Source organism: Acomys minous (genome assembly GCF_964271855.1).
Source record: "Acomys minous genome assembly, chromosome: 16".
NCBI lineage: Eukaryota > Metazoa > Chordata > Mammalia > Rodentia > Muridae > Acomys > Acomys minous.
In genome coordinates this window covers 21307798-21332843 of record NC_140498.1, presented here as the reverse complement: position 1 = coordinate 21332843, position 25046 = coordinate 21307798, and the positions used below count along the sequence as shown (strand labels likewise).

The 25046-nt window shown below is 48.6% G+C and overlaps 1 protein-coding gene across 1 annotated transcript in view; it reads left to right on the top strand.

Annotated features, from left to right (window-relative positions):
* The window catches only part of RASGEF1C (RasGEF domain family member 1C), a 73466-nt gene that overhangs the window by 9259 nt on the left and 39161 nt on the right, over positions 1-25046 (top strand). The window lies entirely within an intron of this gene.

Below are 25046 nucleotides of genomic sequence, written 5' to 3'. Positions count from 1 at the left end.
AATGAGTTTTTAAAGTCCTATATAACAAAATACACTAATAGCTTGATCTTCTCATACCTCTATCAAAACAGCTGTCATTTACCATAACCATATATATGTGTGTGTGTGTGTGTGTGTATACATATATATATATATATAATTTTTATTCATAAAAAGTGCTTTAATAGGGATGAGAAGATGGCTTAGTGGGTAAGACTGCCTGCTGTATAATCGTGAAGACCCAGGTTTGAGTCCCCGGCACCGATGTAAATAAAGCACGGCCATGCATGGCTGGCATGTGTGAAATACCACAGTATTTCAGGGTGGAGCCTGGGGCGCTCACTAGCCAGACAGTCTAGCAGAAAAGGTGAACACCAGGGTTAGTGAGCTTCAGGTTCACTGAAGAACCCTGTTCCAAGGGAACAGGGCAAAGCACAGTAGAGGAGGACAATTCCACAGATGCTTCTGGCCTCTACACATGCATGCGTGTATATACACAGGAATACAACACACACACACACACACACACACACACACACACACACATATACATGCCTTAATAACTAATTATCTTAATTCAATCTAAAAATAAAAAATGTCAATGTCAAATATTTTAGATCTGGGGTAGGGACATAGATGACTGTGCTGGCTGATCTTATGTCAACTTGATAAAGCTAGAGTTATCTGAAAGAAGAGTCTGTAAGATGTTTTATTTGTTAATGGTTGATGGGAGAGGCCCCAGGCCATTGTGGGTGGTGCCATGCCTGGGCTGGTGGTCCTGGATTCTGTAAGAAAGCAGGCTGAGCAGGCCATGGGGAGCAAGCCAGTAAGCAGCATTCCTCCATGGCCTCTGCATCAGCTCCCAACTCCAGCTTCTGGTCCTGTCGGAGTTCCTGTCCTGACCTCCTTGGGTGATGAACAGTGACATGGGAGTGTAAACAGAATAAACCCTTTCCTCCCCAACTGGCTTTGTGGTCATGGTGTTTCATCACAGCAGTAGAGACCCTGCTAAGACAATGACTAATGACATTCCTGCTTGAATGACCAGAGAGCCCCTGGGTTTCTAATTTGCTACTGTGACTCATGACATATTGCTACACATTCATGCAGTAACATGTATAACATGATCCTTTCAACAAGCAAGGGTTGACTATCCCTTATCCCATATACCTGAAACCCGAAGTTTATATGCTTATGGGATTTTGGGCATTGGGTGGGATTATTTACATATGCATAATAAGGCATGTTGAGAATAGTACCCAAATTTAAACAGTGAAGTCTTGTACACACATAGCTGGAAGATCATTTTACACAGTTTTTATTTTTTTACTGTACCTTCATTTTGACCGCATCTGTCACATGACATCAAGTGTGGAATTTTCCACTTGTTTTGTCAGTATGTTGAAAGAATATTAATATTGAATATTGAATGATTATTTTAGTAAAATCAATAGTTACTCCTTATCCAGCTTTAAGCCCAAATGACCACACAGAGAGACCAGGATCTATTAGCCTATAGCATAATGCTGCACATTAATTACTCCATCCTAAACCTCCATGGCTAGGATAGCTTCCCCCACCCCCCATTCTGAATTCCCACTTTATATTTGCTTTTAAATTATCTCCAAGACCCTGTTCATGTCTCCTGATGTTTTCCACTCTACTCCTCGTGGCTCCATCCTCTTCTTCCTTCCCTTTCTCCTCCCCTCACTGAATCAGGATGTCCCACCCTATTCTCTGTTATTGCTCAGGATTGGCTAGTTTGTTTTATTGACAACACAGAGAACAAATGGTGACATGAAACAGGAGATACTTAGAATAAACATCACAATGCAAATGTCCGGATTGATCCAGACAGTGTGGTAGAGAGATCAACATTTAAGCGAACAGGGTGAACTGTTCGCAATCCACAAGCACATTACGCCAACACTGGTCCTTTAAAAGCTTTAGACTTGGGAGTAGTCCACACTTTGGACGTTCAGTCTATAATAAAATATTGAGATGAGTCCTGACACCCTCCACCCATGCTCTCCATGGACTGTTCTCACTTTGGATACCACTAACTAATGAAGCCTTTTTGCAGTAGCCTGTGTGTGTGTGTGTGTGTGTGTGTGTGTGTGTGTGTGTGTGTGTGTTGAAGTGGGGATTAACTTAAGGGAAGCTGATATGGGAACATGATGCCCCAGCTGTACTCAAAAGTCAAACAGGGGTCAACCCAAATATATGTATCTGGGGAAGGAAGGAAGGAGTGACGGTTAGGTCCTATTCTAGAAGACCCTGGTCTCAGGTCTCACTCTGCATTAAGCACTGGGCCACTCTATCATCACTAGCCTGGGTGGCTGGGGTAAGGTGATATCAACTGTGCAGGGAGCTCCACACTTTCTTCCCTTTCTACCTTTAAAATATTTATTTTCAGATTTAGTTATTAGTATTTACTTATAGGCTGCAACAGTATGCTACCATGTATGGACACAACGTGCAGTGATCATGCCCAGGCAGTTCTCCTTTTCATCTCCTCAAATGTGACCTTTTTTTGTTGTTGTTGTTGTTCTTCAAATCCTTCCTCTCTGGCCACTGAGGCATGCTAACCTAATTGTAGAGTGAGTGGCCCCACAGTGCTGTAGAGCATTGGGCGTTCTCTCCCACCACCCCACTGTCTTTCTGTGTTCACTGTTGGAACCCTCCCTGCCATGGTTCAGCCATTCCCATGGTCCCCTGCCAACCTTCCGCAAACTCCATGCACAAGAGGTAAAGAAGCCAGAGGTGAGGTCCGGGACCCTGGGCCTTGACCACTCTGCTTTAGGATTGGGGACAGTGAGCTGGCTCTTGGTCCTCAGTGGTCGCTCACAGTCTGTAGTGCATCCCCACCCCTAGCCCCAGGGATTTGCTGTCTCTTGGCGACAAATTCCCATCAGACTGTTTAACTTCTCAGCACTTCGGTATCCTGCAGCAGCACCCATCAGTCATTTGGGAAGTGGCCATGTCCAGACCACACCAGGGCTTTCCCCAGCTTAGTGCTTCTGGCAATGGGGCTGTTCTGACAAGTCCCTTAAGGATAGGAAGAAAAAAATGGCACACGCAGAGGTCTTGTGAGCCTGTGCAAGGCAGATTGCGGGAAAGGCTTAAAGAGGCTGAGATGACAGAGTGTGTGACAGCTGCTCAGGAGACAAGAATTGCAGGTCCCTGGTGGCCTGTGGTTTGCAAACAGATGTTTGGGCATGAGCACAGCCAAACTGGATAGCACTCTGGGTGATGGAAGGGGCTCCAAGTGCTTCGGGTTGCTGTTCTGAAACGTTCGCGGGGAAAATGTGCTTCTATTTTGTAAACAGCAAGTCTAAGAAGGAGGAACAAATTAGGTTATTGTGCCATAACCAATTCCATGCGCCGAGCCGTTGACAGAGGCACATTTCACATAATGAACGTGATCAGCGGGGCTGCCACTCACCTTAATGAGGAGAGAGAGCGACAGGGAGCCTGCCGTCCCCTCCTGCTACCGCTGTTTTCCCAGCTCACACAGAGATCAGGGCCCAGCAGGTCTGCCCGCCAAAGCCCAAGGTCACACAGCATCCAGGCTGTTCCAGGAAGAAAGTCAGAGGCCCTCCTCATCTCCCCGCCACCTTTCCTTACAGAAAGATTCAAAAACAGAAAGAGAATATAATAGGCTGAGTATAACTAATACGGTTTCCATCCCCAGTTCCCAGTTCACTTGCGTGCGCGCGGGCATCCTTGCGTGCGCGGGAGCATCCTTGCGTGCTTGCGTGCTTGCGTGCTTGCGTGCTTGCGTGCTTGCGTGCACGCGTACTGTAGAGGCCAGAGATTGCGGTCAGCGTCTTTTATCACTCATCATTTTATGGAGACCGTGGCTCCTGTGGAACCTGGAGCGCATCAGTTCAGCTAGACTGACTGGCCACTGAGCCCTAGGGGGACCCTCTTGTCTCTGCTTCCAGTTCTGGGGTTACAGGCACACATCAGCGCTTCTGGTGGAGTCGCATGCCGGTGCTGGGGCTCCACGCTCCGGTCTTCATGCTTGTGTGACAAGCACTGTACTGACTGAGTTGTGTCTCCAGCTCATCCACTCACGTTCTCTGACTTGTTCTTCACTTAGCTTCTTAAGGCAAGCCTAAGGCCCCATCCCAAGTCCTCTTAAGCCTCCAGTATGTATCTTTGAGCACACAGCAACTCTATTTTCATAACCCTAGTATTCTTGATGTATTTCTTGAAACTGGTAATAATTTAGTAATAAATATTTTATTTCTGCAACAAAATGCCTAAGATCAGTTAGTATAGTATGTAATGGCTAAAAGTCTACTAGGCTCATGGCTCTGGAGGCTGGGAAGGCCAGGAACATGGGGTTGTCACCAGCTGGTGTCCTGTGAGGATCTTCCCTCACAGCACTGCAGAGGGTTTCACACGGGAAGGCTCCCCTCCTCTTCCTGTAAAGCTACTAATACCATCATGGGGGCCCAACCTTCACAAGCCATAGAGACAGCCAGTCGGTGGTGGCGCATGCCTTTAATCCCAGCACTCCGGGAGGCAGAGGCAGGCGGATCGCTGTGAGTTCGAGGCCAGCCTGGTCTACAAAGTGAGTCCAGGACAGCCAAGGCTACACAGAGAAACCGCGTCTTGAAAAACCAACCAACCAACCAACCAACCAACCAAACCGTAGAGACCTCTCGAAGACCCCACTTTCAGATACCATCCACACACGGATATAGGGGTTTGTTTCTGAAACATGACCCCTGAGGGGGACACACTCAAACCATGGAAACCAGGCCCCAGTTACTTAAAAATGAATTTTCAACTCTCTCTGTCTCTCTCAGTCTCTCTTTGTCTCTCTGTCTGTCTCTCTGTCTGTCTCTCTCCCTCTCTCCCCCTCTCCCTCTTGCTCTGTGATATGTATGTGTGTGAACACGAGTACTCACATGCCATGGCATGCATGTGGCGGTCAGAGGACAGCTTTTGCTTTCTTGCTGTCATTCGCTGCTGAGTACAGCAGGGTAGCTGCCCTTCAAGCACTCAGGGATTGTCCTGTCTCACAGTAGGAGCAGTGGGATTTCAGATGCGAGCCGCCACGTCCATGGGTTCTGGGGGTTCAGAGTCAGCCCACGTAGCAGAGGCATTTGACCTACTGACCCGTCTCCCCAGCCCACTAATGATTCAGGTTCCACATGTGGCTTTTGCTTTTTACAACTTTTTTTCTCTTAAGGTTTTCCGAGACAGGGTTTCTCTGTGTAGCCCTGGCTGTCCTGGACTCACTTTGTAGACCACACTGGCCTCTAACAGAGATCCGCCTGCCTCTGCCTCCCTGAGTGCTGGGACTAAAGGCGTGCGCCACCATGCCCAGCAACTTTTTTACAGCTCTTAACTCTCCTTTGTTCCTTTTTGTCTTTGGTGTCTGGTCCACTGATTTCTTAAGAGAAATAAGGATGTTTGCAGGGAATCCCATGTGTTCGGATTTGGTTGGTTGTATTCTTGGAATGTCACTTAGTTCATTTATCTATTTCCTACGCATCCCTGTGTAGTTAGCCCTACAGAAGTCTGGTCCAGTGGAAATGGCATGTGGATCCTATGGGCCTCTTGGACTTTTCTAGTAGTTGAATTAAAAAGGGAGCTTGGGGTCTAGGGAAATGCCTCAGTGAATAAGGCACTTGTCACGCAAGCATGTGATCCCGAGTTCTGATCCTCAGCGCCTGTGTGGAGGCTGCCTATAATGACAGTGCGGCCTGGAGCAGGCTAAATAGCTGGCCTAGGTATCCTGGGTTCAAGTGAGTGACCCTACTTCAGTATATAAAGCATGATTAAGGAAGGAAGACACCAAACATCAACCTCTGGCCTTCCTACACATGTGCAAACATGCTCCCACACATATGTGAACATGTATGCATACACCAGACACAAATACACAAAAATAAATCTTTATTTTATTGGTTTTTTTTGAGGTAGTGTTTCTCTGTGAAGCCCTGGCTATCCTGGAACTTGCTTTGTAGACCAGGCTGGCCTCAACCTCAGAGAGCCACCTACCTCTGCCTCCTGAGGGCTGGGATTAAAGGGGTGCGTCACCATACTCAGCCTTAAAGAAGTTGCCACCCAACATAAAACTAGTATAAAAATGAGGAAGGACTTATTTTATATCTCTTAGAAGACCCTGAAAAAGTCATCTGTGTTTTCTTGCGATACAACACCTCCCTATTTCAAGGTTGCTTCCATCAGAAACAGTTGATATATATTTGGATTTCATAAAAATCATAATTGAAAAACATATTTTTAACATTTTCAAATTTGGATGCTGGAGAGATGGCTCAGCAGTTAAGAGCGCTGGCTGCTCTTCCAGAGGACCTGGGCTCAATTCTCAGCACCCACATGGTAGCTCACAACTGTCTGCAACTCCGGTTGCAGGGGATATGAGTCCCTCACACTGACATACACGCGGCCAAAACACCAAAGCACATAAAATGAAAATAAACAAATAAAAAAACAAAAAGTTTTCAAGTTCTCTACTACATCAGATTTATAATCCTTTTTAAAAAACGTTATATTAGCATACAATGCATTCCCGTGTGTGGCATGTTTCAACATATAGCATTTATGAAAGTATTTCTCATGCTTGCCTTAAGCACAGTAATCTCCCATTATCACAAGGAGTATGCTCCAAGACTCCCATTGGATGTCAGAAACTGCCTATGTAATCACTGTACCAGCAACAGTATGACAGCTGAAATGGCTACTCAGTAACTGATGGGCAGGTGGCGTGTGAGGCGTGGATACACCTCAGAGACACAAAGGCAGGAGTCAAGTCCCAGGCAACATCGAATACAATGGTACAAGATTTGACCACCACACCCAGAGTAGGCTTCCAAGTAAATGCTGTGGATGATTTATTTATGGGACTTTGCGTTTATTATTTTTAGACCCTGGTGGACCATGGGTAACTAAAACTGCAGAAAGTAAAGTCATGTATAAAGGAGGACTACTGTGTTCACGTTCTTCTACGTATCAAGAACTTCTGCCTCTTCATTTTCAAGTAGTATTTCCATTTTATAGATATACCATAATTTCCTTATCATGGTAGGCAGCATTCTAAGGTGGTCCTTAAGAATTCCTCCTTGGCCTGGAGAGATGGCTCAGCATTTAAGAGTGCCAAAACTCTTACAGAGGACTGGAGTTCGGTTCCTAGTACCCATGTTGGACAGCTCACAGACACCTGTAAATGTAGCTTCTGGGGATCCATTTCCCTAATTTTGACCTCTGCAGACACCTGTAAACACACACACACACACACACACACACACACACACACACATTAAAAAATCATTTGAAAATAGACAAAAAAAGATTGCTGCCTCAAGAAGCTGGGGGTTTAATTCAACAGCAGAACCCTTGTCTCACAAGCACGTGACCCTGGATTTGGTCCCCAGCACTAGGACAAAAGAAAAGTCCCTGCTCCAGCCGGGCGTGGTGGCGCACGCCTTTAATCCTAGCACTCGGGAGGCAGAGGCAGGCGGATCACTGTGTGTTCGAGGCCAGCCTGGTCTACAAAGTGAGTCCAGGACAGCCAGGGATACACAGAGAAACCCTGTCTCAAAAAAAAAAAAAAAAAAAAAACCAAAAAAAAAACCAAAAAAAAAAAAAAAAGAAAAGTCCCTGCTCCATGATGCACAAGTCAGTCCCTTGAGTAACAGGGCGCACTGTCACTCAAGACATTGGCTATTGGGTATGTTATGGCAGACAGGGTTCTGCCAGTGTCAAGGTCAGTAGTCAGCTGGCTTTGAGTTAACAAAACAGGGAAACAGAAGGACTCTGGCAAGTCCTTGAAAGAAGAACAGATCAGAGACCTCAGAACATTCTCTTTCTGCCGTGGTACGTGGGTGATGAATGGCTTCTTAGAACCGAGACCCTCAGATGTTACTGCTGTAGGGGCGTGAATCCTGCCAATAGCTGGTGAGCTAAGAGGAGGGCCTGCTGCAGATGAGACAGCAGACCATGCTTATTCCAGGGACTTGGCCATCTTCCATTGCTATGACAGGATACCCAACAGTAGAACATCTATAGATAAAAGGGATTTACTTCAGCACACAGTTCTAGGAGCTGGAGGTTCAAGGTGAGGTGCCATTGATCTGCCGAGCCAATAGTGAGGGTCTCGAGCTGTATCAACTCTCAGCAGAAAGCGGGAGAGACAGTGAGACTATGAGGAAGAGGCAGAGCCCAAGGGAGAAATTTGCCTTACAACAGCCTGCTGTGGCGGTAACTAACCTATTCCCATGAGAAAGGCATTCATCCCACCTAACAGCCCGTCAGCTCTTTGGGGGACCACTACCTCTCGGTACTGTTACACTGGGGACCAGGTTTCGAAATGAGTTTTGGAAGTAATGAGCCAGCCTCCTAGTTTCAGCCTGTGTGAGTACATGAGCAGAGGACCCAACTAGAATGCTCCAGATTCCAATCCTACAGAAAGTAAGAAATAATAAATTTCCTTTGCATGTATGACCGCATGATAGCAGAGGGCATCAGACAGAAGAGGGCATCAGATTTTATTACAGGTGGTTGCTGGGAATTGAACTCAGGACCTATGGATGAGCAGCTAGTGCTCTTAACTGCTGAGCCATCTCCCCAGCCCTATAGATTTATTTTTTTAAAGTGTGTGTGTGTGTGTACACGTGCACAAGTGTGCACACAAGTCTGTGCCTACAGTGTCAAAAGAGAACATCAGATTTCTGGGCGCTGTAGTTGTACATGGCTGTGAGACACCCAGTGTGGGTACTAGCCACCAAACCTAGGCCCTCTACAAGAGCAGTGCATGTTTTTAACCTCTGATCCATCTCTCCAACCTCCTTCAATCTATTTTTATTTGTTTCATTAGTTATTTGTTCCTTTTGTCATGTTTTCCTAACCCCCTTTGGGTTAAGTAAGTGTTTGTGGTTCTAGTTAATGTCATTTGTTGTCTTATGTTAGCCCTTTATTATGCTGTCTCAGTGCTTAAGGACCACAGTACATATGTGCCACCCAAACGTTAAAGCATCTTTAAAATGTAAAACATGTTTATTTACTTATCTATTGTCATACTTTTGTGTTTTAGAATCTCATATATAAGCCCTGTATGTACATCTCTCCCACCCCCAAATTTCTTCTATGTCCCCAACCCACAAATTTGTCATCTATTCTTTAATGTCATTAAACTATTCGTTTATTATTGAGTTTCCAAGAATCTGGTGTTCACAGACAGTTTATCTAGGTCCTTCCATTATAATCTTACAGGTCTGGGGCTGGGGCTGGGTCCCATCTGGGATCCAAGGTCTTCTTCCAGGCTCTTATATATAATTCATTTTTAAAATTTTATTTTATTTTATTTCATTTTTAGAGCTGCAGAACTCATGACAGCTTGCTTCTTCAAGATGAGAGGAGCCTTAGTCTGGCCTTTTTCAAAGCTCATCTTATCAGGTTAGGTTTGCTGAGGACATTCTCCCTCTTGATTCACTCAGTCAACTGATGAACAGCCTTAATTCAATTTGCAAAACTCCCTTCATCTTTGCCAGAGAACATAACCTAATCACAGGACTGACATCCATCACGTTGACAGGTCCTGCCAACACTCAAGGAGAGAAGCTAACACAAGGGGACAATCCAGGTACACCAGGGTGCGAATTTAGGGCCGCCTTAGAATTCTTCCCACTTCAATGTCAGTAACTGAGCACAACTGCTCTTCAAAGGATGCTGCACGTCCTGATAGAGTAAGTGGGCCCCGTGCCAGCATCCTTCCAAAGGCTCTCTCAGCCTTTGCACATGTGTCGGTTTCCTAACAGCTCTGATAAAGTGTCACAAACATGGATGCCATAAAAACAATAGAAATGTGCTCTCTCACAGTTATGGAAGCAAGAAGGCCAAAATCAAGATGGCCGTTGGGGCTGGAGAGATGGGCAAATGGTGAAGAGCATTCATTGTTCTAGTAGAGGACCCCCTCATTCAATTCACAGCACCCAAGTCAGGGGGTTCACAACCACCTGTAACCCCAACTCTAGGAAACCTGGTGTCCTCCTCTGGCCTCTGTGGGCATCTGTATTCACATGTATATACGTGTATGTATACACACAATTTAAAAAATAAAGTAATCTCTAAAGGTGACGACAGTAGAGTCACGGTGCCTCTGGAACCAAAGAGTACACATCCTTTTCTTGCCCTCCTCTCAGCTTCTGGTAACTTCCCTGAGATGCTTTGTGTTCTCCAATGTGATGCTATACTTCTCCAGTCTCTCGTCACTGTCACAGGGGTTTCCCACTGTGTGCCTGTGTCTCTGGATGTTCTGTTTCTCCAAAGGTCTCTAGTGTGTCAGCTAGGACCCTATTTCCAAACAAGACCTTGTTTTGAGGTAGTGAGAGCTGGGACTTCAGCCTGTCATCTGTGTAGGAGACACAGTCCAGCCATCCCAGCGCTGTGACCGTCGCCCCCTCTAGTCCATGTGTCTGTAAACCCCACACTACATTACAGCTGTTTGCTTGAAAAGGTCAATTGTAGCCGGGCGTGGTGGTGCACGCCTTTAATCCCAGCACTCAGGAGGCAGACGTAGGTGGATCGCTGTGAGTTCGAGGCCAGCCTGGTCTACAAAGGGAGTCCAGGACAGCCACAGCTACACAGAGAGACTCTGTCTCGAAAACAACCAAAACAAACAAACAAACAAAAAACCCACACAGGTTGAGTATCTCCCATCCAACGTATGTGGGACAGAGAAGTGTTTCCAGTTTCCAATTGTTTTCAGATTTTGAAAGATTTACATTTCCATAGTAGGATATCTTGGGGATAGGATCTAAGTAAGTGCAACACAAGACTTGCTGACGTGTCATATAGAACTTGAACATACAGCCTGTGAGCAGTGCTATTAAATATCACTAAAGTGTGAACTTTTTGGGGTGGGGCATCTCCACTTCCATAAGTGGGGAAGTTCATGTTGACATGCAAAGAAAGTCAGATTCTGGAGCATTTCAGATTTCTAGATTAGGGATGCCTTACACATATTTTGGTGAGAAAAGGTCCTGATTCCTGAGTGTGAGTCCCAGATGGGCGTGGCCCAGCAAGTGGGCAAATCCCTAGCCATTCTTCCTGTGGCCTGTCTTGGTGTCCATGATGTCAGCCATGCGGGGCTCACCTGCATCTTCCTGTGCTTGGGGAATGCCTCACCTGGGTACAGTGTGTTTAAAACTTGAAAGATGGAGTGTAGAGCAATGTAGTTAATCTTGTTCACGTTCCCTCGTGGTTGGAACTCAGAGCTTAGTGGAAAGGGACACCCATGGGTTTGCAGACAGCTGGAAACATCTGTTTTCTAGTGTGGGTGCTGCTGGCCTGAGTACGGTCAGGTCAGCAGGAGACTTACCTAGCCGACTCCTTCAAATATCTGTCCATCCCAGGCCGCAGGCTGTATTTCAGTAAAAACATCATACAAACAACTGAGTCTGAAAGTGGAGCCAGAGGTACTAGAGATGCATGTGTTTGTTATCGGTAACCCACTGGCAGTAGCCCAGTAGCAGGTCTGGGACAGAGACTTAGTTCCTTAAGTTTGTAGGTGAGACCTTAGGACCCAGGGTCAGTAGCATCTCCATTTGGTCTGTCCCTGCACACTGTAAATGTGACATAGTGTCAGTCCGATGATGTAAACTGTAAAAGGGTGTACATGCAGCCGGATTCTGCAAAACCCTAAGGTGGGGGTGTGCATTTCAAACCGACTCTGCAAACTGTAAAGTATAGTGCAGTTGCCGGTTAGTGTTCTGACCACCTGGAGCCCTGGAGCTCATATCAAAGGGCAGCTGTGATGGGCCGCTGGATTCAGAAAAGAGGACGCCTGGGGTAGCTGTAATTGTAAGGCAGCTAAGGGGCTACCTTTCATGCCAACTCCTACTTTGACAAATGGCTTGGAATCCATCATCCCCTCTCTTTGTCATACTCAAATGTGCCCTAAATGCTCCCGTGCGTTATTACCTCTGCAGAGTAGTAAGTGGCTGGAGGGAGAGGGGACCACATCTGCCGCCTTTTAGAGTAATTGGCTGGCTGGCTTCCCCCCAGAGCTGCGTGAAGTCTCAGCACCGGCAGGCTGCCCAGAGAGCCGGGCTGTGGGGCACACACGTGGAGTGCAGTGGCCCTGCCTCCATCACCCTTCACCCTTCCCTCGTCTCTCCTTTCTTTCTTTTTGCTCTCTTCTCTACACTGAGAGCACTTTTCTATTTTCTGTTTGTTAAAAAGAGAAAAGAAAAGAAAAAAAAAGATACAAGCTCATTGTTAGAGGAAAAATCAGAAATGCACACAGGGTAACCTAGAAAACAAAGCTGTCACCTCCCCCACCCCCACCCCCCACCCAGGTAATTGAAGACACCTCTGGGTCTTTTCTCTGGGTTGTAGGTTGTGAAGAGTCTGTCCTAAGCAAAGCTTAGCCGGATTGACTTTTCTCAGTGATCTGTTCAGCCATATTCTGGCCCAGGCCCCTGCCTTCCTTCCACAGCTGTGGGCTGCTCACTCGCTTACCCCACACCCGTGGCTGGACGAATCGCTTCTCAATGCTCAGTGCTGTGGTCAGGGTTTTGTGTCTTTTTCAGCCAGCAGCTGCCGCACTGGCCGTCTTCTTTCTGAATTGGGTCCTCAGAATAATTACTGGGTCCAGATTCAAAGGTACGAGCTCCAGCTGGCTTCTGCTTCCATGCTAGTCTCTAGCGTTGCTCTGGAGACGGGATCCTCAGAGCCTGGGATGCTCGCACCCTGAGGTTCTCAGTGCCCTTTAGATCTCGTCCCTGCTCTGCACCCCCACCCCCGGTCCACTGACCAGCTTACTCCCTGTTAACCTGTTGAGCCCTTTCATTGCACTGCCAAGACCACCTCCCCTTTCAGGACTCCCTCCTGCAGTTCACACCTCTCCCAACTGCTCCGGCTCTTTTGTACGTTTTCTCTTAACTGAAACATGAACATGGTATAGTCCCCTACAAGGTTTGTGTGTCGAAGGCTTGGACCCCAGCTGTTGAAAACAGTCATTGAGAAGTACCTAGATGAACAAGAAGCTAATTTTTACCGTTGGGCTATGATGGGCAGGGCCTGGCAAGAGGATTTGGATCGCAGCGGGGTGTCCTTGAAGGATATATCTTGCTCCGACACTGGGAACCAAGGGTTCATGTGTCATCAATGATCCCCACCTCCATCCAAGCAGTAGCATGACCCAGGGTGTTATCTTCCAGATCTTTCCAGCTTCCCGCCCTTTCTTGCTACCCCCTCAAGTCCAGTTCATTCCGGACCTTGACTCTCCCTCTGGCCACTGCCCATTCTTCCTCCCAGGGATGCTCTGTGGCTTTGACCACACCCACTCCCACCCTACCCCTCGCCTCCTGGTGAGGGTCTGTCTTGTTCCAGCTGTGATGCTGCTGCTCTTCTCAGCCTGCTCTCACTGGGCCATGGTACTCACTGCCTTCTACTTCCTCTCCCACAAGCTCATGTGCACGCATACCTCTCTCTGCTCCCATGATGCCCATCCCCCACTCCTTCCTGCTGTTAAATTCCAGACCGGAAGTCACTTGTGCACATAAGCCTGTGAGGTAGGGTAGAAAGAAGTGACCTCCCCAGGGCCCTACAGCCAGCAAGGACCCCACATTTTCCCTCTGATCAGCCCATGTGAAGCCATTGCCTTGCCGCTGTGCTTTGACCATGGTTTATTCCCTTAAAAACTCGTGTTGAGGGGCCAGGAGATGGCTCAGTCAATAATGTGTTTCCTGCACTAACATGAGGACCTGAGTTCAGGTCACCAACGTTCATATTAAACAAACAAACAAAGCCGAACCAGCCGGATGGCTCAGTGGGTAAAGGTGCTTGTCACTAAGCCTGGTGACCTACCAGCCTTTGATTTCCCGGACCCACATGCTGGAAGAAGACAACCGACTTTCACAAGTTGTCTCCTGAGCTCCACACACATAATATGATGCATGCGCACACATGCACGCGCGCACACACACACACCACACATGCATTTCATAAATAAATGGAAAAATAAGCCATGTACAACATGTGTAATTCCAGATCTATGCAGGCAGAGACAAAAGGTCCCCAGGGCTCTCTGGCTAGCCTGTCTTGCTGAATCTGTAAACTTCTGGTTCAATGAGCAATGCTGCCTTTTGAAAAGATTAAATAAGGTGAAGAGTAATTGCAGAAGACACCTGATGTCTATCTCTGGCCCCAACATGCATGCACACACATGTACACCCATATGCACAAACACATGTGAACATGTACACACATGTTATACACACACACATTACAGTTTGATTCCCAGTGCAACAGTCTGGGAAGATGGTAGGACCTTTAAGAAGTGTTTGGGTTATAAGAGTCCACCCTCGCAGAGAGAATAATGCCACTGTAACAGCCCTGAATAAATTCTCAGTGAATTCACCATCACAAGAACAGCCCCTGATGATCTGTCTTTCATGCCTACTCCCGCCCCCGACACCGCTCCCTTCTCTTTCCCACACTGTGGCAAGCAGGACCACATTCTTGGACTTCTCCATCTTCAGAAACTTGTCTTTATAAACTACCCAGTCTCTGGTATTCTATTATAGAAACAGAAAACAGGCTAAGACAACTTCCCACAGCGCAAACCTGGCTCAGTGTAGCCCCCACTAGATGGTGGTAGTACTTTCCAGGCCCATGCCGATCTCTAGAGCCTGGGTGTCAGGGTTCTGCTACAGGCGTGGAAATCTGACTCAAACAAACATAAGCACAGAAGGAGAAGCTCCTGGCTTCGTAACTGCACTCTGCCAATCAAGTCTAGGGTGGACTTCAGGAATGGTTTTCTGTAAGACATGGTCTCTCTCTTTCCCAACAAGCTACAGAGTGCCACCTCCCGTTTTTCCCTCTGACCTCAGCAGGAGAGAGGCTCTGCTCTCACAGTCCAAGTAAACACTCCAAGCCTGGATCTCATGACCGTTTCACACTGCCCCAGACCCAGGCGGCTCCTTTCCATTGGCATCGGGACTGTGTGTCCTCCTGTCTTAGGCCAGAGACAAGGACAAATGGCTCTGTTGTCCAGAGGAAGAACAGATGCAGGCCAGGCGGAAGCCATAGAGGCTGCAACCCCGGGGCAGCTGCGGCACGGCCAGGCCTTGGCATGGGACCCAAGAGGCGAGCGAGCTGGGTTCTTTCTGTGACACACAGGGCTTACTCCACAGTAGCCTCACTCCGTGTTCCCTGTAGCCCGGTTGGGAGGTTCGAGCAAGTGGTGTGTTCTGAGGGCCTACATTGCTGGAGCTTCGAGGAGGCTAAAAGTGGAGACAATTAACAGCCTGTTTCCTTGGAGGGAAGCTGCTGGAGACCAGCGAGGCACCCAGTGAGTTCAGCTTGAATAATAAGCGACAGAGACAAGGCTGGGAGGAGAATGGAGCGGGCAGCATTCCAGTGCACAGAGGACTCTGAATGCATCTTCTCCCAGAAGATGTTTCCGGAAGAAACTCTAATTGGCTGCAACTCTTTATCCCTGTCAGGGTCTTGCCTGCCACCCCAATTCCATACATACTAAAATTATCACTCCTCACAATCCCTTGCCTTCAGACTTCTTCTTCTTCTTTAAAAGGCCAGGTTGACTAAGGTGAGGCAAGAGACAGAAGCCAGGCCTTGGGCTCTGGAGAAGCTAGGAAGGGTAGAGAGGATTGTCCCCGCCCAGTGGCAAGAGCTGGCATCTCTAGGGTTGTGGCGTTTCTATATTGTATCGTTGCTGAATTTATTTTCAAACACACAAACACACACACAAGCACGTGCAGAAAGCCAGGACCCCCTCTACCACCGGCGCAGCTCAGCTGAGCCCACACGACAGCTCCCCCCTCTTCCTATCCTGGCAGAGCTGGGCTGGTGTGATGGATGCTGCCTGAGCTGACCAGAGGCCCCATGCTGCGCCCAGAGCTGCGGAGATGTGGCCGGAAGTCATTATTCTGATGACAGGATTGATGGACCCGGGTGAGGCCCCGTCTTTGCAAGATTAAAGTGGGCACTTAGCGTGGCTGGATCAAGTGCCCTCCAGGGGACTGTCTATCTGCCAAAAGCCTGCAAAGAGCAGGGGGGGCCCGCCCCGGCTTTTGCCTCTGCCTCTAGGGCCCACCTGCTGCACTGAGACCCAGGCTAAGGGGGCATCCTCTTAAGAGAGTGTAGTCCACCATGGTCTAAATCTACCCCAAACAGCTGTGTCCTCTCTGGGTCAGCTAAGAACCAGATACAATTAACGCCCCATCCATCACTGTCTTCTGTCGCTAGTAGGTGTTTATTGTAATGAATTTTAAAAAGCATATAGTTAGCACATTTTATCCTTGAGCCCACAGATATCGTGGTGAGTATAAATGCTCGTTTTAAAGTGTAATTAACAGGGCAAGTGGCATGGGGAGCGCTCAGCCTCAGGGAATATTCCTGAACTGGCTCTTTCAACTCACAGGCACTGACATGGAGTAACCCGAACTGCCTGAGCGCAAAGCCAGGCTCTCAGCATGACTCAGGGTCACACAGTACATGTGAGAGGGGCTCAAATCTAAGCACCTGGTTACGCTGAGCCTTCAAGACCTCAAGTATGCCCAGGAGTTGGAGATCTACCTGGCCCTACACCACCCCCCCCCACCCCCCCCCACCCCCCCCACCCCCGTCAGAAACAGAGACCTCATCTCTAGGAAACCCCAAACCTGTCTTCAAAAGATGCTCAAATTAATTACCAGTCTAGGTCCATAGGGGGCGCTAAGTCTGACCCATCGCCTCACATTCCTGCTGCATGGTGCAGTGCAGGGAATGCTCTGTTGAAGCCTCAGTTTCCCTTTCTGTGGAATGTAGATGGCAACAGAACTGCCCTGCAAGAGGAGATGTTTTAGTGTTTTCACCACAATATACTACCCACTTAAGGCTGTAGATATGGCAGATACCTTCATTTGATGATTATATGCATTGAAACTTCACATTGTATCCCACAAATATGCACAATTACCTTGTATGAATTATTGTAAGAATTATTATATGTATAAATAATGCTATTGTTTAATAGCATTAATCACAAAATACACAGGAAGAGGAGAATGTAAAACTTTTAAAAAATGTAAAACAGCATAAAAATGTTAAGTTGGAGAATATATAAGGAAGTGGTAGGGCACCTCAAGCTCCTGTACTGTAAGATGACCTTATTAGGAAGGCAAATTCCCCCAATCACGGTAGGTCTCACACAACCCTGTAAAAAGCCTTGGAGGAGTTCTTCGGAAAATCTGACAAGGTGACCTTAAAATTCATATGGAAATTCAAGGGCCTCCAAATAAGCAACTCCTGAGTAAAAAACAAAATATGGCACCCACGTTTCCTAATGTGCAAACTCACTATAAAGCTGCAGTACCGGTGGGAAAAGGCTGGGTGCTCTGTGGTGGAACTGCAGCCCTTGTGCTTGCAAGCCAATCGCCTTCACAGCTCGGGTGAGCTGGGCGGTGGTGGTGCACATCTTTAATCCATGCACTTGGGAGGCAAAATCGGGTGTACTCTGAGTTCGAGGCCAGCCTGGTCTACAGAGTGAACTCCAAGACAGCCAGGACTACACAGAGAAACCCTGTCTCAACAAACAGACAAGCAGAAAGCCGAGTGTGGTGATGAGCGCTTGTAATACCAGGGCTGGGTACAGAAACAGGCAGTCTCTGGGACTTTCTGACTAGCTAGGCTAGCCTAGTTGATGAGACAGTGAGAAACTATCTCAAAACGCATGGTGCGTGGGACTTGAAGAATGGCACCCAAGGATGACCCCTGGCCTCCACACATGTGCATCCCATGAACACACACAGAGAGGCACAGAAAACTAATAAGCAAGGCACAGTGGTTCGGCCATGAGGATGGGCAGGCGCAGAAATGTCCCTGAGCAATCAGAGAGAAACCCATGACTATACTAAAAGACAGCGAGTTGTACATCTCTCATGGTGGGTGGACTCGCATGCCGGCTTCATGTCAACACATCTTAGCATGTTTTAAAATCCTTAGCAGCTAGGTGAAGAGAAGGAGGTCAGTGGCCATGTCTTTGTGCACACACTGGGTGTTGGCTGTGGGTAATGGCTTCACTGTGCTACAGGCTGTAACCTAGAAGGGGGTCCAAGCCCAGAATTCTGTGTGGAGCTTCTGGGCGTGGTGGCACACACACACACACACACACACACACACACACACACACACACACACACACACACACGTCTTCTCAGCTTTTCTAACAAGGGCCCTTTCTCTGCACGCTTGTCTTTTCTAAGGGAAGGCTGAGGAAACACTATGATTCTTTGTTTTATCACACCACCAATGACTTCATCTTTCTTGTCCTTCCCAGAAAAGACGGTGACGAATTTGTTAAAGTTCAGCCACGAGAGCCTACTCTTCCAGCAAAAAATGAGAAATATTCAAAGCAGCTTCTTGCTTTTCAGAGTTATTTTCAGCTATTTCGGGTCTTATTTGGTGTCTGTCTCAGTATTTTTCGAGCCCACACCATATGATACAGCCTGAGCTCTATGCTGGCCATTTGGTGTTTCGCTGAGTCCCACTGTCTCTAGGGATACCACAAAGACCTGCCCTCCACAAAGACCTGCTCCAAATCACTCCGAGGGTGGGATTCTCAGCCTCCACCCCAGTTGCCACGGCAGGTTCACAATTCCCCAACTTTCTGAGCCCACTCTGTGTCCCGGGCTCCCCACACCTGTCTACTTGAGTCACAGATCACCATTATGAACACACACACATACACACACATGTACACATGCACACACACTCACACTCACACACACACACATGCACACACACATGCACACATACATACATGCATGCACACATAGGCTTTAATCCATTCCCTCAAATTTCCAGAATTAGAGGAGTAATAGAAATTATTTATTTATTTGTTTTGTTTTGTTTTGTTTTCCAGACAGGGTTTCTCTGTGTAGCCTTGGCTGTCCTGGACTCGCTTTGTAGACCAGGCTGGCCTCGAACTCACAGCGATCTACCTGCCTCTGCCTCCCCAAGTGCTGGGATTACAGGCATGTGACCCTGTGCCTGGCTTATTTTTGATTCTTCATTCTTCATTAATTAAGCATTTCTGTAGCCTTAGTAGACAGCTCTAGCTGAAAGAGAAAGGTCCCAAGTAGTGATGTCCATGTAATTACTTCTACCTGACCCAGACTTTGGCTAGCCACAGAAGATGTCATAAGATGTGGGTGCAGCAGTGGGGTACGGCAGTGTGATGGTGGCTCCCCCAGTCTATAGGCAGACCACTCAGCCATTGCCAACAGACATTACCGGGCATGGATGTGTGCCTGATTTGGCCAGTCCCCCCCCCTAGCTTTCCAAGGAAGCATTGTCATGAAAGCCACCAGTTGGTAAATCAGGCCAGTAAATCAGTAAGAAAAAAAGAACACCGTGAATCCCAGTAGCTTCAGGGTCACTTATCTGGAGTTACTATAAGTATGCACTTGGCAAGTCCTTACCAGAACCAGTTCAGGGGACTCGGGTGTGAGGGATCAGGGTAGGAAGTAGCCAGGGAGAAGTAGGACTTGTCGAAAGGCAAAGGTACCCAAAGAACTGTACAGAGCCCAGGGAAGGAGCTGAGGCCACCAGGGTGGGAGCCAAGACAGGCTTCCCAGAGGAAAGAACATGGGTTGAACCTGAAGGGCCTCTACCAGGCCAGCTGACAGGGAAGGAGCGTCCAGGGAGACGGTACGGGCCGAGCAAAGGTGTGGAGAGAGGGAGCGTTGAGAGGAACTGGAAGTGAACATCATGGGCAAGTAGGAGAGCGGAAGTGGGGAGGGTACCACTCTGCCTAGCTGGGTGCACGAAGGAAATGTTGAGTGGACCCCAGCTTGGGGTACAGCCCTAGCCAGGAATTCTAGAGAAAAGGAGGGTGGGGAGCTGGTTCTTTGCTGGCCAAGAGGCCCCAGGCAGGTGGCTGCACCTTCATGCGTAGGCTCTGTGGCTCTGTAGGAAGGTGAGTAAAGTCAGAATGCACACTCCATCTGGAAGAGACAGCTGCTGTGGACTTGGCACCAGTACTGCTAGGGACCCCTGCACCCTTGTTCCCTAGCGTATGCCCCACTGCCTTAGCCACTTTGTGGACACCAGGACACAGTGGCACTCAGCCAGAGCCTGGATTCTGAACTCAGCAGAGGCCAGGGCCTCAGGACAGCAGCTGAGGCCTAGAGATGCTTCTCAGAGATGGCTCCTGAGAGACAAGTAGAAGGCTGGGATGACCAGCCGGCTAGACATCCAGCAGGTGGGCATGCGGGGTCCTGAGACATCGGGGGGCTGTTTTCTCCTTACTGTCTCCCTCATCACAAAAGGTGTCCTCCTGGTCCTCCTTAGCTCACCTTTGGGTGACATGAGCAGAGCAGGACCCCACTATTGGAATACCGACCCTCTTTGGCTCCTGACCCCACTTTAAATATGTGTAATCTGAGACCTGGGACATAGAGGGGGCTGTTCTGCAGCCAGTCAGTGGGAAGACACCCCTTCTCTTGCCCGGTGAGGGCTCACACTCTGCAGCTATCCCGAAAGCAGGCCCTTGAGACCTCATCCAAAGTTTGTCTCCCAGACCCACCCTTGGAAATAATTCCCACAGCCCGCAGAGGAAAGCTAAGTGTTTATTTTTGCCTGATGCTCCCCGTTCTGGAAAGAGCCTGAGAGGTGTTTGTCAGGAGGTGTGGGTGACTCATGAAGGCATTTAGAGATGAAACTGGCTATTTTTGCCCTAGGCTCTGGAGGAGTGGAGGGGGGGGGTGGGCAGCATCTCTTCAGGGTGCCTGTCACTGGGACAAGGCAGGGGTGGGGGCAGGGGGAGGCTCAGGATGGCTCAGCTGAGCTGCAGCAGGAGGCCAAGCCCAAAGCCCCAGGGCTGACAGTAGGTGCCCACACAGTGACGCCCTTGGGTGGAATGGACATTCCAAGGGAGGCAGATGCATCCCCAGGCAGGCTCTGCTTGTCAGAGGAAGGATGTCTGGTCCTCTCCTGAGTTCTATCGGGGTCCCAGGTTGTAAGGAGGAAGGACTGTGGTCTTTGTTGGCATTCCCTACGTACCAGTCCCCAGAGTCCAAACACAAGGCTGCTGCTCTGGCCACACCAATGCCCTGTACCCCTAGTGTGAGTAGGTCAAGTTTTGCTTCTGCAGTGAGCTCCTTCACCCTTCCATACTCCTTCCTGGGTCTTCTCTTTCTTTTATGGTGTTAACCAGGGGGAACTGAGCATCCCAGGCTCTTGGGGCTCAGAAACCTCCCCTCTGAGAATGGTTCTGAGCATCTTCTGTTTTACTAGAGTCTTGTTCCCCGGGAGGATCCTATGCTGGGACTAGAGAAAGCTCTATGTGTCTGTGTTGGCTAAATTTATGTCAGTTTGACACAGGCTAGAGTCATCTGAGAGGAGGGACCTGCAAACTGGGAAAATGCCTCCATAAGATTGTGCTATGGGTAAGCCTGTAGGGAGGGCATTTTCTTAATTAGTGATTGATAAGGGGAGGGCCCAGTCCATTGCAGGTGGTGCCATCCCTTGGCTTGGTGGTCCTGGGTTCCATACGAAAGCAGGCTGAGCAAGCCACGGGAAGCAAGCCAGTAAGTGGGACCATGCCATGGCCTCTGCCTCAGCTCCTTCCTCCAGGTTACTGCCCTGTGTGCCACTTCCCTCACTTCTTTTTTTTTTTTTTTTTTTTTTTTTTTTTTTTTTTTTTTTGGTTTTTCGAGACAGGGTCTCTCTGTGTACCCTTGGCTGTCCTGGACTCACTTTGTAGACCAGGCTGGCCTCGAACTCACAGCGATCCGCCTGCCTCTGCCTCCCGAGTGCTGGGATTAAAGGCGTGCGCCACCACGCCCGGCTTCCCTCACTTCTTGTAAGCCGAATAAACCCTTTCCTCCCCACGTTGCTTTTGGTCATGATGTTTCATGGCAGCATCAGTAGCCCTAGCCAGGACAGGGTCTATTATGGGGAACAATGACCTGTGTCCCACAGTGGTCCCCATATCCTAGAACATGTAACTGTAGCCTTCAGCGCTCTCCCTACCTAGTGGAAAACTCAGCAGTACCCTTCAACCCAGGCCCTGGCAAGACAAGGATGCTTGAGGCAGGATGAGCTGGCTCCCCCTATAATAAAGCCTATGAGAAGGGCAGCATGGGCAGCACAGGGCTGGTGAGATAGGATGCTACATAAGCATGATCGACTTCCCCAGCAACCATGTAAATAAGCCAGATGAGATGGCCCAAGCTTGTCATCTCGGCCCTGGGAAGGATTCCTGGGGCGGGCTGGCTGCCAATCTAGCCAAATCAATGGGCTTTAGGCTCAGTGAGAGACCTTGTCTGAAGGAATAAGGTGAGGAGCAATTGAAGAAGACACCCAAATGCTGATTTCGGGCCTCCATGTGCGTACATAGATGCATACGCGCGCACACACACACATGAACACACACACACACACACACACACACACACACGAACACATACATGAAAGAAAGGAGGAGAGTGCGGGCAATAGGTCAAAAGCAGGGAGCCCCATCCTGAGGGACAGATCCACAGAGAGGGGTCACCATACTATGACCAGACCCTGAGGACTGGAGTAAGAAAGGATGTGGCCTAGGCAGCTGGTAAAGCCCTTTGGCTGCACAAAGAGAGTCTTTGAGCATCAAGAGAAGGAGACCAGGTAGGCAGGGCAGTGGTATGGGGGCCCCAGCACAGTACAGAGGGTAAAAAAAAAAAATGCCTCTGGAAGACTGGCTTTGGGCAGAGGTTCTCTACAGGAGGTGTACTGGGTGAAGAAGCCACGGTGGCTGATTTAGGGTCACAGCAGGAACAAGGTGGCCATGCTTAGGCAGGGCAGGTGGGCCTAAAAGATGGCACCTTTCATCTGGTGTAAGGGCAATCCAAAGAGACAGAACTTCTGTCTCTGGGCACTTGTCACATCATAGGTCTCAAGGGCGAGTAGGATCTATGCACGGTCTGATATTCATTCCCCACAATAAATAAGGGACTTGTTTTCGCCTCACCAACCATGTTGCTTCTCCACCATCCCAGCTGTCAGCCAGCTGGTCAGCCCTGCAGAGGCAGCCAGGTCACTGCTGTCACCCTTGGGCTCCAGCCAGGCACATACTGAGCTTTCTCCTCGATGCCTTGACACCCAGCTCCCTCCATCTGCTGCTCCTCCAGTCACCTCCAATGGCGTTGTCCATTCATTTATTTACTTGTGTCTCTGGCCAGCACTGGCAGAGTCTGCTCAGTGTTCTGGAGGGGGGGGGGTAGCAATCATGAACAAGAATAGGCTAATTAGCAGCTATCTGGGTACAGAGGATATCCAGTCTGGGGACACCAGGAGCCAAGCACACGACAAAGGTACTATGGCTTCAATATAGCTTGACCCCTCTGGAAGGGAGGGGGCAGAGGCAGCCAGGGGAAGAGCCAGAAGGGTGTTTCCAATAAGAGAACAGCAAGCCCTGGGGTGGGAAATGAGAAGAGGTTGTATATTTCATTCCTGGGGGTGAGCATGGCAGGACCTCAGTCCCCGTGTATGCAAGAGGGAAGCAAGGGGAGACTTAGAATATTTGGCAGGTGGGGTTGGTGCCTAAAGAGTTGGCCGCTCCGAGCCAGCAGAAAGGCCAGGGCAGATTGAAAGATGTCCTGGTGGCATTGAGCTGGGTGTGTGTCCTCAATGCCAATCCATGCTTGCACAGGCTCAGCATCATTATTGTGCACCGGGGCGGCGCGGGGGTGGGGTTGTGTGTGCATCTTGAAGAGGAACACCCCATCTGCATCCTTAGGGTTCCTTTCCACCCACCTCCTACTCCACCTCTTCCAGGTCTCTCTCTATAGCACCCCTGCTCAGAAGACACTTTATAAAATCATTTTATATGCATTAGGGTTCGTACAGGGGAGCAGAGGCAATAGAATGACTATGTATGAAAAGGGGGAGCATTGGAGGTTGAAGGGATAAATGAGAATGGGGTGGAAGGAGGAGCAGTGGATGTGTTAATCAAAACTAAGGAGGCGTGTAAAAGCCTTGTGGCAGCCCATTGCCTTCACGATAGTCTCAAGAACAAAAACAACTTTTTAAAAATATTTATTTGTTTGTAGATAGTGCTCTGTTCCCTTGTATGTCTTCATGACAAAAGAGGGCATCAGATCCTATTACAGATAGATGTGAGCTACCACGTGGTACTGGGAATTAAACTCAGGACCTTTAGAAGAGCAGCCAGTGCTCTTAACCGCTGAGCCATCTCTCCAGCCCCCAAAACAAATCTTAAAAAGAAGTTTGAGTTGGGCGTGGTGGCGCACACCTTTAATCCCAGCACTCGGGAGGCAAAGGCAGGAGGAGCTCTGTGTTCGAGGCCAGCCTGGTCTACAAAGTGAGTCCAGGACAGCCAGGGCTACACAGAGAAACCCTGTCTTGGAGGGAAAAAAAAAGCTTGAATGGAATTACCCTGCAAGGGTGGAGAACGCCACTCTCAGGCCACCAGGAGCTTGAGGCAGATGTTCATATCATATCTGAAGTCAGGGACTGGGAAGCAGTAAATGTTGTGGTCTGCTTCTTTTTTCCTTTTTGCCTTACTTTAAGGGTGGGTCTTCCACCCTCAGTTGATGCAATATAGATAATCCCTCATTGATGCCAACCATCGCACCCACCATGAGGTGAACAGTTTTCCTCCCCTGAGCAGTCTTACCACTAAAGGTTAGATACAGTTTACCCAGTCACAGGCTGAACCTTGGAAAACTTGAGGCAAAAAGAAGCCTTTTTCCTTTACAAGTTGATTGCCTCTGGTCTTTGTTGTAATGATGAAAAGCCAAGGAGCCTGGGAAATGGCTCAGGTCATCAGGAATAGCAAGTGCTTTTACTCACTGAGCCATTTTGATGACACCCAACAGTCATATTTTAACTATGAACAACACAGATCAATGAGGTAACTCAGTGGATACAGGCACCTGCCACCAAGCCAGGTGACCTAAGTTTAATTCCTGGGTCGACATGATGGAAGGGAGAGCTAACTCTCTCAGGTTATCCTCTGACCTCTACACATGCACACACACACACACATATAAACACACTCATTTTTTAAAATTGAA